Source organism: Rattus norvegicus, chromosome 5 (genome assembly GCF_021556685.1).
Source record: "Rattus norvegicus strain SHRSP/BbbUtx chromosome 5, alternate assembly SHRSP_T2T, whole genome shotgun sequence".
Classification (NCBI taxonomy): Eukaryota; Metazoa; Chordata; class Mammalia; order Rodentia; family Muridae; genus Rattus; species Rattus norvegicus.
The window spans coordinates 18,091,767-18,107,764 of NC_141538.1; the positions used below are offsets into that span (position 1 = coordinate 18,091,767).

General features: G+C 38.2%; 1 long non-coding RNA gene across 1 annotated transcript in view; it reads right to left on the reverse strand.

Annotated features, from left to right (window-relative positions):
• The window catches only part of LOC148005645 (uncharacterized), a 207,168-nt gene that overhangs the window by 92,907 nt on the left and 98,263 nt on the right, over positions 1–15,998 (reverse strand). The window lies entirely within an intron of this gene.

Below are 15,998 nucleotides of genomic sequence, written 5' to 3' on the forward strand. Positions count from 1 at the left end.
TTCATCAGCAACTCAAGTCGAGTCCTTTACCTTTCCAAACCTCTACTGAAGCTTAAAGCAGGTCCACTTCAGTACTTCTCCTAAAAATTTAACCCATATCCATCTTACTCTGCTGGTTGTTTTCTAATATGTATGGCTCCTAGATTTCTTCTTAATTGTCTCACTATATAACCATATACTGTATACTTTCCTCCACAGAAGCTGAAGCTTCTAAGTTTTTACCTGCTTATTCCCAGTGCCCAACCTTAGGGCACTAGATTAAAGCAATCCGGATTAATGTTTGTTTAAAGTATATATTAACTGATAGCTTCAACTTTACCACATCCTTTTCAATCAAATTTCAATCTAAAACTTTTAAAAACGTTTTCCTGCTGGTCTGCCTCCCCTCAGTTTCTCTACATTTTTGGTTTTTAACTTCTCAAATGAAATAAAAGAACTTTGTGATTACTAGGGCTGAGAAGATGGTTCAACAGGTAAAGTCTTGCAAGCAGGAGAACCAGAGTTGAGATCTCCAGGCCTAGGTAAATAGGTATAAAGCAGACCTGAAACGTCAGCATGTGGGAAGAAGATTCCCAGGAATTAGCCAGAGCCAGGGGGAGCTCGGTTCAGATGAAAGTCAGAGCAACTATGGAAGCCAACTAGCATCAACTTTTGCCCTCTACATGGGCACATACACACATTTATGCATGTATACCTGTGCACTTGTGCACATACATATGTATGTGTACCAGAACACGCACACAAACACATGTACACCTGCACATGCATCACATGTATCACATACACACTGATGAAAATAACAGCAGATGACACTAAAGCTTGATATCATTCTGAGAGGTAAAACATAGTACAATGTCTGGTAGGTTGTCTTGAAAAATTGTCAGTGCTTGTTTATCAACATAGAGCTAACCTGTTAAACATGACAGTTGTAATTTTAGCTGAATAGTACCTTGTGTGTCTTTCATAACTTAATTATTCAACTGAAATATATGATACATATTAGATGCATAAGCCAACTTAATTTTTTTATTGTTTTTTTGTTGTGTTCGAGATTTTATACAAATGTTCTATCCTGAGCTGTACTCTTGACCCAGGTCAACTTTATTTAGCTAATTAAAACCTCACGGTGTCAACAGATAAACAATCACTCAAACATTTAACAGACAAGCCATTCTCTAATGGACAGAAAGAATGTCTGACAACACTAAAGGAGTTTGATTTTTTCACATATAAATGGCTATTGAGAGTAAATAGCAGAATTTTCATGCAACACACAATGCATATTTGGAAATTGTTAGTAATTACCAAAATACTACCCATGGGCTCTGCTAGTGTGGACTTCCTTAAGCAAAGAACAAGAACACTTTGCTCAGACCTTCATTAGCCCAATAGTAAAATATAATTTTTGAGTTTTTATAAATTGTACAAACTTGAAAGCTTTCCATGAATGTAATACTTTTACGTGTTATTTTATTAATTTATTAATGATTTATAAGATTCTAAAGACTACACACATTTTCATTAGATGTTCTTATGTACATTTTAGTCATAGTTACTATTTGGGGTTCAGTCCATAATTTAGATACACTGATGTGACATAATCACCTGAGAATATATGAGGTAATCAATCACCTTGTTCTTGATTTCTTTTCCGAGTCTATTTCTTGGTTCCATTGGACTACCTTGATTAACATTAAAGAAATAAATAGTAAAAGTATACTCTAATATTTAAGTTGTGATGCCAAATTCCCAAGCTGGGAGTCTCCACTCTCTAACTCTGACCCAACATATTTCTACAAGAGAATGTCAAGGTCTAGCACATGATACATGTTTCGATGGGTTTTAGAAAACTCTAATCCAGTAATATACTACAATACTCTGCCACTAAGATACTATAGAAGGTCACTGAGTATGCTTTCAGAGTTTATAAAGGAGTTACAGGAATTAATAAATTTTATTAATAAATATATTTGATTATAAATATTTATAAAATATCATTATGTTTCTAAAGATATAAAGTATTTATTTTATAAATATTATAACAAATATATTTTATATTTATAATTCATATTTTAATATATATTTAAGTTGATAATTGACATTATATTTAATATAACTATGTCACATAATATAAATAAAATATTAATTATGAAACATTAAATCACACAAAACAAATCTGAAAAATAACAACTTGAACAGTAGCTTGAAATAATAGAAAATATTAGACAGATCTAAACAGAACATTTTAGAACAGAACTGAGAATTCTAGTCAGGACACAAGAGAACTTTTTAGACAGAACTGAACCCAAGAAGATCTTAGAAATAAAGGCATAGCATTGGGAAAAAAGGTATTGAGAATACTGTGACATCAGAGCAGGAAGAGAGAATAAGATTAGAAGGAGAATGTAGAATGGAATAACTTAGAAACAATAAGGTAACATAAAAACTAAGAGATCAACATGCAGAATGTGGAGGAAAAGAGGAGCAAAGCTTTTTTCTAACAAATGGGTTTAATTCATTTAGCAATAAAAGACTGAAAACTTTTTCTTTCTCTATGCAATAAAGACTGGAGCTCATTTTTCATCCATAACAAGAAAATTAATGGAAGTATTAACCATCCCAAGTTCGAATTGTACTACAAAGCTATACAATTAAAAATAATATTCACTCAAAGCAATGATTTGAATATCCAGTCATAAATCTACACACATATGGTCACCTGATATTTGGTAAATAGTACAGAAATACAAATAGTACCCCCCCCCCAAAAAAAACCTGGAAACAAGACACCACCTTCAGTAAATGATGCTGGTCAATCTGAAGGGCTGAATGTGGAGGAATGTAAATAAATACATAGTTATTACCCTACACAAAACTCAACTCTAAATGAATCAAAGACATAAAACCAAATAGACCAAATCTGGTAGGAAATTCTCTTGAACTCATCGTTTGTTTGTTTGTTTGTTTTTGTTTTTGTTTTGTCAATTACACATCTGATAGGAGGCTAATATCCAAATATATAAACAACTAAAGAAATGGGGTACCAAAAAAAACCAACTAACCCAATTAAAATGGCATACAGATCTAAACAGAGAATGTTCAACATCTGTAGCCAGCAGGGAAATCCATATCAAATCTACTTTGAGATTTCAGCTTATACCAATTAGATTGGCTAATATCAATAACAAAAGTGACTGCTCCTGCTGGTAAGAATGCGAATCAAGGGGACCATTCCTCCATTGCTGGGAAGACAACAAACTTGTATAGTGACTATGGAAATCAGTGTGGCAGTTCCTCAGGAAGATTGGAATCAATCTACCGCAAGATCCAGCTTTACTACTCTTGGGTAAAAATCCAAGGGAGGCTTCAGTATACCATAGAGACACTTGCTTACCCATGTTCACTGCTGCTCTATTCATAAGTGTCAGAAATTGGAAACAACCTAAATGTTGCTCAAAAGAAGAATGGCTTTAAAATGTGATACATTTATACAAAGTAATATTACTTAGCTGTTAAAAAATTGAAATTATGCAATTGATAATTAAACAGAACTAGGAAAACTCATCCTGAGGGAGGCATTCCAGACCCAGAAAGACAAACTTTCTATGTATTCACTTATGTATGGATATTGGTTGTTAAGTTCATGACTACAAAGCTCCAATCTATAGAACCATGGAGGATGGGTATAGTAGTGACTAGGGATGCAGACAGATCTATTTAGGAAAGGGAAATAGAATAGATAATTATAAAAGGATGGAAGTGTTGGGGATTAGTTCCAAAATAAGCCATGCTTCCAGACCTGAGGGCCCCTGCCCTCAGCTGGCTTCAATTGGTAATAAAGAATTGTTATGAAGCCAATGGCTGGGCAGAAAGTTGGAGGCAGAACTTTTAAATTGTGTGGATGAGGGGCCAGGAGAGAGAGGAGAGATGGAGAATCTCAATGACAGGGAAGGAGAAAGATGAAACTTAAAGGCCTACTGGCATGTAAGAATCTGGAAAAGTGGCCTTGGTGCCTCTTCCTTGATTGGGTCTTGGGTAGCAGAGATGAAATGGACATTTTAAAAGATGTTAACACAGGGATACAAGCGGGGAGTGTTTGTAGCGCAGCGAAATTTAGAAGTGTCCAGTCATTGAGCTAGTCAACAAATATCAAAATTAGCTGGTATGTGTGTCTTTCATTAGCAAATCCAGAGAGCTCTGGGGGGGTTGCAGGGCACGCACAACCTGTGGGGAGCCAAAGTGGTTAACTAATTTACCACCGCTACATGGGCTACATGGAAGGGCTAGATGAGGATAATCAAAAAGGAGAGAGAGGGACAAAGTGTGGATATGGGGTAAGACAACTAAAATTAAGGGCTGTTTGAGCAGTAGTATGGAAATCTAATACAGTAGAAACTTCCTAAAATATGTATGCCTTTAAAATCAATTTAAATTAAATCACCAAATATTGGGGGAGACAGAGTCCCAGTGGTCATTTACTATCTCAAAACAAAGCTTCCAGTACTGGGATTAGGTTACATCTGATAGAGTTGTTGGCCAAAGGCATCCCATGGTAATCTGTAAACAACCCAGGCTATTTTGCTCTCCACAAACTGACAGCAAGGCCCCATTGCTGAAGACATCATCTACACAACTCATTGAACATGGAGAAGTCAAGCTGATTCTTACATATAACCTTCATCCCTACATTTGAGAATCTTTGGTACAAGAAAGTACTCTGTACATTACCAAAAGAGAAAACCTTTCACCTACAATGTACCTTGTCTGTAAGATATGCTACAGCAAGGGTAGCACAAACTTTGTGGAAATAGCTAACCAATATCTGATTTTAGTTAAGGTCCATTTCACAGGATGGATCACATAACTGACCATGCTTGGGTGACTAAGAACCAGGACTAGATATCTAAGAAGGGGAGTGGATTCCATTCGGAGGAGTGTAGAGGAATTAGAAGAAGAGAGAGGGAAAACCATGAGTATATAGGATGTGAGAAATTATGATCAAAGCTTATATGAACTCACAGACTAGAGCACCATGAACAGGGCCTGCCTGGGTCTATAGCAAGTCCTGTGTATATACATTATGGATTCTTGTTTTGTGTTTTTATGGAATTACTGAGTGTATGGATGAGTAGGTCTCTGATTTTTCCCCACTCTTTTGGGTTCTTTTCCTTCTTTTTGTTTATTTTGTCAGACTCCAATGTGATAATTTTTGTTTTATCTTCCTAAATTTTATTTTGCTGTATTCTGTTATTATTCCTCAGAAGTCTGTTTGCTTTTCTAATGAGAAAATGAGTAAATCCTGATGAGAGAGGAGGTGTGGAGGAACTTGGGAAGAGCTGAGGGAAGAAAGCCATAATGAGGATATATTATATCTTTTTCAAAAAAGAAAAAACTTAAGATGCTCAATTTCTCTAGTAATAGAAACATTCAATAAAAATACAAGATGGTATATCCCCCTAACCATTAGGCACTCTGAGTGCTTAAGTTGAAGCAGGCATCTATGTACTCTTATAACCAGTACACCTTACTAATCTATTAACACCCACATAATTTTCTAAAAAGGAAAAGAGGGTGGAGAATAATTACTTGTGTTTTAAGTTTAAAATGACTTCTCTTGTCTTCAGTACCCTAACACTCTAATGTAGATTTTTCTCTTATTTAATTACCTTATTATAACTGGGCATGGTGTTGCACATTTGTAATTTTAACTGTTGAAGATACTAAGGCAGGAAGACCATGAGTTTGAGACTAATTAGCCTTAGCCATATAGCAGATTGAAGGTCAGCCTGGTCAATTTATTGAAAAATTATATCAAAGTTTGAAAACAAAAACAAACAACAACAACAAAAGGAGTCAAGAATAATATAATCCCACTTTCCATCAGTTACTCAGGCAAGAATCTGAGCTACTATTTTTCTGTGTTTCTGATGCTTATTTCAGAAAAAAATGAAATAAATGAACAAACAAGCTTCAAAACAACAAAGGCTATGGAGAGCTCTTAGCAAAGTAGTTGACCACAGATAGAGAAAACCTGGCCTCAAGCTTTGTCTGTAATCCTGAAAACATTTCTTCCTAAAGTTTATCAGTGTTATGATAGCCACACTGAAGTGATTCTGAGATATCTCTAAGAATGTCAGGAAGCCAGGCCTCCCAAAATAGTATGGTCTGTATTCACTTATATGTGCATATTAGATGTTAAGTAATGATAACCAAGCTCTAATCTGTAGACTCAAAGAGATGAGGTATAAAGAAATGGTCTAGGGAGGACACATTTCTGCCTGGTGGGCAGAAATAGAATAGATTTTTTATCAATGGGCTGGGGTCAAATGAGGGTGAGAATAGGAGATTCAGATGGTGAGTGAGAGGAGAGATAGGTAGAGGGAGAGAATGCAGGGAAAGACAGATGGAATTGAGGGATGTCTGGGGGGATGATATGGAAACCTAATGTAGTGGAAACTTCATAAAATACATGAAGGTGGTTTTAATGAAGTCTTCCAATAAAGGAGGATACAGAGTCTCAACAGGCCATCTCTTATCACCAAACCAGACTCCCAGTAATGGAACTGGGTTTCATTCAGTTGAGTTAATGGTCATGGGGATCACCTGGAAACCCAAAACAAACCAGGGTGTTGCTAAGATGATGTCTTAGAAAACTGGTATCAGAGGCCCCATTTCTGAGGGAACCACCCATACAACTCATTGAACATCAAAAGTTTGAGCTGGTGCCTACATGGGCCCTTCACATCTACATTCTAGTGTCTTTGGTGAAAAAAGATACTCTTCAGGCTACCAAAAGAGAAACAAATCCCAACCCTGCCCAAAATCTGTGATCTACAATATGTTCTGCCTGCAAAATATGCTAGGGCAATTTTGGCATAAAACTTGTGGAAGTAACCAGCCAATGTCTGACTTGACTTCAGGCTCACTCTATGAGATTGAACCCATACCTGACACTGCTTGTGTAACCAAGAAGCAGAGACTAGATAGCCCAGAGACCTAAGGTAAAACAAAACACTACTAATCTAAAAAAAAAAAGTACCATTAAAGTACCTGCTAAACTCATAAATCAGTGCTTTATTTAGTCATAATTATCAGAAAAGCTTCCTCCAGTGGCAAATTTGAAGAAATACAGAGATCCACAGTTGGACATTATGTGAAGAGAGGTCTAAATGGGAGGTCCCCATTAAATTTCTCTCCTCAGATCTCAGGGAACCCTGTGGAAGATGAGGCAGAAAGAGTGTAAGTGCCAGAGGGGACGGAGGACACTAGGAGAACGAGGCCCCCTGAATCACCTAAGCAAGGTACATAGAATTCACAGAGACTGAAGCAACAAGCACAGTGCCCACACAGATTTACTAGGTCATTTGGGTATATTTTATAGCTTTTAGCTTAGTGATTTTATGGGACTCTTGAGTGTGAGAATGAATGGGTCACTGATTCCTGTGCCTGCTCTTGGGACACTTTTCATTCTGTTGGGTAGCCGTGTTCAGCCTTAATGTGATTGTTTTTGCTTTATCTTATATTTTATTTTGTCATGTTTTGTGGTTCCATGTTCTGCCTCACAGCAAGGGTGTGGGAACTCTGCCAGGCAGATGAAACATGGAACACTAGACTATATTTAACCTCTGCCGCGATCAGGTGTGGGGTTCCTGGGAAGTGCAGATACACCACTCAGGGGTTAGGGGGAAGCAGAGCCTAAGATGTGGGCCTCAGCCCAAGACAGAAACAGCATAGGCCAAGGCCAAAGCTCGGCTTCCCAAGCTTCCGGGCATCCAGTCTCCACTGGAAACTGCATGGAGTCAGGAACAGAAGGGGCCCTCAGGCTGAGAACTATGAGGCAAGGGCCTCCAGCTTAGCTCAGCAGTGGAAAGTTGAAGAGTACCAAGGGGCCTTCTGCAGGAGACTTAGATGACTGGCTTGAATCTTTAGATGAAGACTTCCTCCATGCCCCGCCCCCATGGTAGTTCTTGATGAGAGAGATGGTTCTTGGTTCCAAACTGTTTACTGATTGTTCATCATGGAAAATGAGTTCATTTCACTTCCTCAGGTAGACCAGAGATTAAATACATTTTGCAGAAAGAAGTGTTCAGGAAGGGATGCTTATTGGTTAAACCCTCAGGCCCATCTAGTTACCTTATTATCGTGGAGAACTCTTTTGATCTACATGACCGTTGTTCAAATCCCTAGGTGAGGAGTATGGTCAGATGTTCCAGGCTAGGACTCTTATAGGGAGCAGGAAAATCCCTACCCTCCTCAGGTGGGTGCCTGAACCCACTCAACCTTACCAAGTTTCCTGGCATGATCCACTGCCCTACAGTATTTGGTCGTTAATCTCTTAGAAGCCTGTTCATTTCTAATGAGAGACAGAAAAGAAGTAGATCTGGAGGGGAGGGAAGGTAGGAAGGAATAAAGGGAGGGGAAATACAATCAGGATAAATGTACGAAAAAATCTATTTTCAATAAGAGGGAAAATAATATCAGGAACATAGGAGTATCAAAAAAACCTAATACTGAACCCTAATCCAACTTTAGACTCTCACCCCCATGTGCTTGACATCATATCACATGCATAAAATTGTAAAGCACAGACAAAAACTCAGAAATGCTTCTCAAATAGAAGACATATAATTCTGATAATTTACATTTTAAACTGCAGACATAAAGTCCCCAAATGAGACTACATTTTAAGGTTTGATCTTAGTATCCAATCCCATTTCCACAACAGCCATATCTGTATTCAGGGACAGCAAGAGGGAAGGAAAGCATTTATAAGAACCAGATATGAGAAAATTTATCACTGACAGAGGCAAAGAGTGCTAAAATCAAGACTGTCCTGGCAGCTTTTGGTGCTGCCATGTAGGAACCAGTTATTGGTGTGACCTTTGGTTTAGTGTGGAAAGACTCATGTGATTGAAAGAACCACAGGACACAGTTTACAGAAATGAAAAATGCATAGGGATAAAGCTCATTCTGGGTTTGCATGGCCATTAGTTACTATATATTTAACAGGTGAGGCTAAAGACTTATTATGATTCACTAACAAAAGGCAAAGTCAACAATACCTCCCTCGTTCCCACAGCACTTCATAAAGGTGTATATTTTAAAGATAGGAAGTGATAGTCATGGGAAATTTATGGCAGTGATCTATAAAAGGCCCAGAAGCCATGGGGGAGTGCACTGCTTCATAAATACTGAAAAAGAATTATTGCAAATCCCCTACTGAGTCCATTATATGTGTCAGAACTCTGGAAATTTGAGGAAAGTGATTTAATGTCTGAGATTGTGACTGCCAAGAATGAACATGTCACAATTTTGCACAGGAGAGGAAACCATCATAAGAGCTGGTAGCAGCCAGTTGACATCTGCAAGGAGTGTACTGCCCCAGGCCCCACCAAACTGATTTTCTGAGCAACTCATACATACAAGGGAAAATGCGTACTTTAAAAACCATATTTTCTGGAGATTTATCCTCAGACTTTCCATTCGCACTTGGTTTTAGGGGTTTTTTTTGGGGGGGGTTGTTTTTTGGGTTTTTTGTTTTGTTTTGTTTTTGTATCTATAGTACATAGACACTGGGAAACTTCTTGTGGCCACAAGCAATAGAGCATATAGACAAAATGACAACTCTAATAAGAGCAAATATCAGAAAAATTAACTACTGGCCAAGTTTACAAAGTACTGATTCATGAGCATCCTAGAAGCTTGTGCTGAAGGTTGTCCATCTGTCATTCTGATTCCTCGCTCCGTGGGGCACATCACTTTAGTGTAAGTGTAATTAGATACAGTATTGTGTACCCTCCCCACTCTTCCCTGTCAGACATCTTCACTCACTGAAAGGGGCTCTGTAGAAAGTTCTGTGTCGTGCTCTCCCTATGTTGGAAGACATGATTACAGACACCAAAGACACTTCTTCCTGAAAGTGAGCAAGAGTCACAACTCAAACTTTCAATAGCCCTTATTGCTCTAACACTCCCATCAACTCCCTCTTTCTGTGGTGGAGCACCAGTGCTTCATCTTTTCCAGGGAAGCATTTTCTCCATATTGTTTTAGACACAGTGCCATTATAATCACTCGCAATTGACCACTAATTGTTGCAGAATCAGGCCTCCCTCTGCCAGTGCCACCCAGTTGCTGGACTATACCCAACTGAGTGCAATAAGTTCCAGAATCCAATCAAACTAAGCCCCATTGGTATCCAGGTTTCTCATCATGAAGTTGAGCCAGCTCTTGATTCCATGCACTACCTCCCCCCTACAGGGTACACACAAAGGCACTCCATTTTAGCTGTGATTCAGTCCCCTATAATACTTCCATCAGGGAAAAAAACGAGGTTTAACTACACTGATTAATTTGAGTTTGCATATGTTATTTTTTGTAATTAGCTTTATAACTAAGATAGATGTGGGTGCCTATATCCCAACTAGGAAATGAGAGTGGTAGCATCTTCCTTTAGAGATGTGAGAACAACCTCCATACATCTCACAGGCCTTCTAAAGATAAGAGATTACCCATTTCTGAATAGTCACCTTATTCTCGATTTGAGTAACTGTAAATATAGGTACATGGTTGGACACTAAGCTTCAGGAATTTTCTTATCTTCTAAGGTATCCAACAATGAAAAAAAGAAATTAGCTCTCTTATTAATAGGATGATCTCGGAGAAATCACAGGGTCTGAGACATGGAAGATGGAGCTGGCAGGACAGAGAGCTATCGCTGGCTCTAAGTCTGTGACACATGGGTGCTCAGTGTGCCTCTGTCCTATTTATAACCACATCTATTGACAATGATGGTGCTTATGTATCTCACTGACTGACTGACTCTAAGAATACCATGTATGGGTATCACTCCTCTCAGTCATAATTTAGATAGAATACCGTCTTCCAAAATATACATAATCCTTTCTTTCACTTCTTCCCATTTACTGTGTGAAATCCAGGTCCTCAGGGGTGCTAAGCAACTGCCTTACCACTGAGCCACACCACCAACCCCCAAATCGTTCAAAATTTTTATAGGATTTTGAAATTACAGCACAAGCTGTCTGTGCAGAGGCCTGGCTAAGCCTGTGCTCACTGGTACAAAGTTCTTCATCTTATTGCACACAATGTTATCTTGGGTCTGGGTGACTCCATTCATCCTAAGAATGAGTGGATCCTTTGATGGGGAACTTAAGGTTCACTTTCTTCCATCAAAACTAAAAAGCCAGCATTTTTGAGAAAGTGGACTGAGTGTGGATGAGTGCCAGGCTGCTGAGAAACAAGGGAAGTTGCAGTCTGGTGGGTGTGCATGTGTCATGTGTATCTGCTGGCATTGGCTCCCCCAAGATCTCTACTTATTTACACAGAAACAGGGATGGGGCTGCTCAAGAAGAGAACTTGCTATCCAGTTCTTAAACATCAAGCATCACCCTTTGTGCCACAAACAGTTCATTAGTTGGCACATCTTCTAATTTGTGTGTGTGTATAGTCCTGGGTGTTTGTGTAAGTACATTTCTCTGTATTTCTCTGTGTGTGCTCCTTTCTATGCACGTCTATATATCTTATTCCAAGCACAAATATATACCTAAATTTAGAAGCAGGAGAAGGGTATGTAATGTATACTGCATGAAACACAGTCCACCTTCCAGAAGATTGACATACAGACACTCATGACAGGGATGGGTCTTTTCTGGGCAAGTCCCTCATTTATGAAACCCTGAGTGCTGCAGGAAAACAAGGAGAGTGAGTCCAAACCCCACTGTAACTAATGTTTCTCCTCAACGCTTGAAAACATTCTTCTTATATTTATCCCTATCCAAACGATGAACCACTTCTTGCTTTCCTGATAGTGGGTTGTCTAGTTACCATTTACACTTTGCTATGGAGAGTAAGAATCTGATACAAGGCCTCTTCATTCTATTTATTTACCTATTTTATAAATGACTGCATAAAACACAGCTTAGGTCATCTCAGAACTCTTAATGAACCAGCAGCCGTAGCAGTTTTCAGTGATCTTAGAATATTCATTTTCCTTAGGATCCAGAAGGCATTTTACAGCATTTCATGTGTCTAGTAGATTAATATTTCCTTTGTGTTAATAGGCTAGTTTATTATTCTTGTTATCTTCATTTAATGCCCTAAGAAACCAGGTGAGACAATTTTGCAAGTTTAATGATCACTAGCATAAAGTACATATGAGGGTCACTCAGGACATGCCATCCCCTTCAAGGCACTTTGCCAGAAAAGCCTGGAGCTAATTAATTAACACTGGGAAACCACCTGCCAGTCCAAGCTTTAAGAGACATAATAATAATAATAATAATAATAATAATAACAATTTATTTCTAGGCTATAGTCCAACAAACCTCTTCTATAAAAAAATATAAAGCCTGACCAGAACTCTGATATCAAATGTCTTTTTTCAAAGAATAGCTAATGCAGAATTTACTGTATAATGTAAAGCCAACATAGATGTTTGGCCCAGAAACTTTTTTATGAATCCTTTATTGTAAATCAAGTTATTGTGATAGCTATATTATAGTTTATGTTGTTATAATACAAATGCTATGGATTAAACTGTCACATTCAGTATTTCCAGATAACCCTCTCTAAGAATAGTCTGAGCTCATGTAACTAGTAGTGGGGTAAGCAGGGAAGTGTCTAGTCTTGTAGGAAGACAGGGCAAGGGTAAAGAACTGGAGGGACTAAGGGCAAAGGACCCTACCCCGCCTTTGTAAGTCCTCTGTGTAAGTAAACCTTAGGATACATGTAAAGAAAAAGACAGACCAAGAGGTAATAGCTAGGAGGCAGAAAGGGAAGGGAGATCTATAGAGGGAGAAGCAGACATAGACGGAGTAGAAAAGAGATGGTCAGGAGATGCATGCACTTCCTGGTTAACTCCTACTTCTACCTTATTGGTTGCTTCTAAAAAACAGTTTCCCTGGTTGTAGTTGCTATGCACCTACTTCCTGGAATTGACTAGCTTTATTTAGTTTATCTTCTTTCCTCTCTACTAAACTTATTTGCCCAGCTACATGACAGATGCCAGCTTGGCTGGACAAGGTAAAACTTTGCTAACATGCTGTATATCTCATCAACCTATGTTCATAGACGTTCTGAAATGTAAACAATGTATTTATATCCTCTCAATATTCATTTGTATAATTACAGATTTATATTTATGTATATTTACTTGCATTTAGGAATAATATAGTAATATATGTACATGCAAATATGAAGATTTTATATATGAAATCACTTCAAGATCCATGTTGAGAAAACACCGCTCTTTCAAAAAGTCATTTTCAGACCACTGTCGTGCCCCTACCCGACACACAAGCAACTGCATATTCCCAAATTGAGCTCCTTTGAAATGGCCAGAGAGAAGGCACAAGGCTGATGGTTTCTAGAAGCACATTTATGCCTTCCTGTATAATAAAACCTAGTAAAATGGATGAAAATGCAGCTACATAATACATAGTGAGCAAACATGTATAAGTTAAACATCCTTATGATTACAGTCCTTTGTGGGAGATAAGTGTCAAAATGCAAAACCATTTGGAAACAAATGTAGGTTTATGATGGAGGGAGGGAGGGACAGCTTTTACGGGTGTGACCACGGTAGGTTAACCAGTGTATGGTCCTCCACCTAGGAATAAATGGTCACCACAATACACTCTTCATTAGTTATTTTTGAAGAAAAAAAAGGACACAATTCTCTGAAATTCGGGGGTGCTACAAAGTTGGCAATGATTTAAGGAGGGTTAGGAAAAGGAGATGTTAATATGAAGGCACTATATGAAATTCTCAAGACTCATAAATACCAAGGGACTATAAAAAGATAATTCAGAGGTCAAGAGTGCTGGCTGCTCTTGCAGAGGTCACAGGTTTATTTCCTAGCACCCACAGGCCAGGTGAGCGCTATCTGATTCTAGTTCCAGGGATCTAGTGCTCTCTTCTGGTCTCTGAGAGAACCAGCCATGCATGCAGTATGGAGATACACATGCAGGTAAACATGAAAATAGAACTGAGAAAAACTTTAAATATTATATTAAACATAAAAAACATTTTACTCAAACAGCAGCAAGATATTAAAAAGTATATATAAATATTTAGTGAGTATTATGTGTATAGACATAATACATAGGCTATATGTAGCTAATGAATTTGTTATCCATTACAAAGTATAGTCATGTACGATTACATGTTATACAGAAAACATACTAATATTTTATATTAAACAACCAGAACATTAGTCAATTCTGATGTGCCAATTTTTAAAAAATATTTCTACTAAGATAGGAACTTTTTTAAAACACTGCAGCCATTGCTGAGGACTGATCCAGGGCTTTGCTCATGACGCACAAGCACTGAACTACTCCTGCAGCCCTGGAACCAGGAGTTGATCAGTTAGGATAGATCCTAATTTTCAGTATTTTCTTATTTGGACAAAATGGCTATACCGCCTGTGGTTGTCTTCACATTCTTATGATCTCAAAATTTGCTGAATGAAACTTCTTGAAAATTTATACTTTCATGATGTTTCTTTCCACAATTAAGATCAAAGAATTTTTTTTAGTCTGGTGTGATAGTAAGTACCTTTAATCACAGCTACTGAAGAAACTTGAATCAAAAGGATTCTGTTAAAAACAAGCCAGGATAGCAGAGGGAGGGCCACCTCTAGAGATGAGAGAGGGGGGAGAAAGTGAAGGAGGGGAGAAAGAGATCATGCCAAACCATGCACGCTTATCATTTGAAGACTGTGAAGGTAAGTTCTGTAGCCTGTGCTTGTGTGCCAGGCACACATGCAAATCATCCAATAACACAGAAGACAGTATTGTTCTGCAAATGAGGAAACAATCAGTTTCTAACTGGGTGGAGTAACTTTACCTGCATGTGAGGCAACAACTGAACCAAGAAGGCAAAATGCAGACCTTGGTCTGTCTGACTTTGGATTCCAAGCTTTAATACATGAAGCAGTTTCACACCAACCTCAATCAGAGCAATGAACCAACTGTTCTTGGAGCCATGCTGCACTTATAAAATGAAGTGTGTATTTGAAGTATTAAAGGAAACTTAGGAAATTCTTCACACTAAGTTATCCTAAATGCCTCTCAAGGGAATGTTTTCCTTAGTTTCTTGTATAATTAATCATTCTCAGAATAAAACTTGTATAGAATTTGTTATTAAGAGAAAGAGGAGTGAAAAAGAAAGACAAGTAGCTGAGATGACACCACTGAGAATTCTTTGAAGAAAGCTACCAGCTCGGCAGGGGAGCCTATATTTAACCAATTAGTCAGACACATTTCTTAGCTAGGATGCAGCTGGGCTCAAGAACAGGCTGTGGTTTCAATTGAAAGATGACAATGAATTGAAAGAAAGGGGAAGAAAGATTCAGTGAACATTAACAATCTTGAAAAGAGAGAACTGTAGAAAAAAGGATACCAAATCAAGTATGGAGGAAAGCCAGGAGAAAGGGGAATAAGAGAAAATGGGTAATCCAGAATCAAAAAGAGCAACAGATCCTTTGGTAACTGTGACACTCTGCTCATCTCAAATCACAACCATGGCGTGCAACATAAGAATCTGTGTCTCAGCAAGGGTAGGCCTCACATTAGTGTCACTGCATCACAACCTGTAAAACATCCTGTTTCTACATTGACTGATTATCGATAATTACAACTGGACTGTACTCATCAGAATAAAAAGGCAAATTTCAAGACTACTTTCATGAAGGGAAATGAGTCCTGTCAGAAGGGATGCCACAGGGAGACCCCACACTCAGGTGTTTGCTGACACAGACGGCATTAAAGTAAGACTGACCTAAGCTTACTCTGCATTTAGGTTTGAAACATTGTTTTAAACCAGGCAATGAAGGAGGAGGGTGGTTACCCGCACAAGAACAGCCTGAGTACATAATGCTGAGTTACACTGCAAGAATGTCTGGAAAAATTCAAGCAAACAAACAAAAATTAGTATTCTGCAGTGTCTAGGATATTTGATGCTATAGTATACCTGCTTTA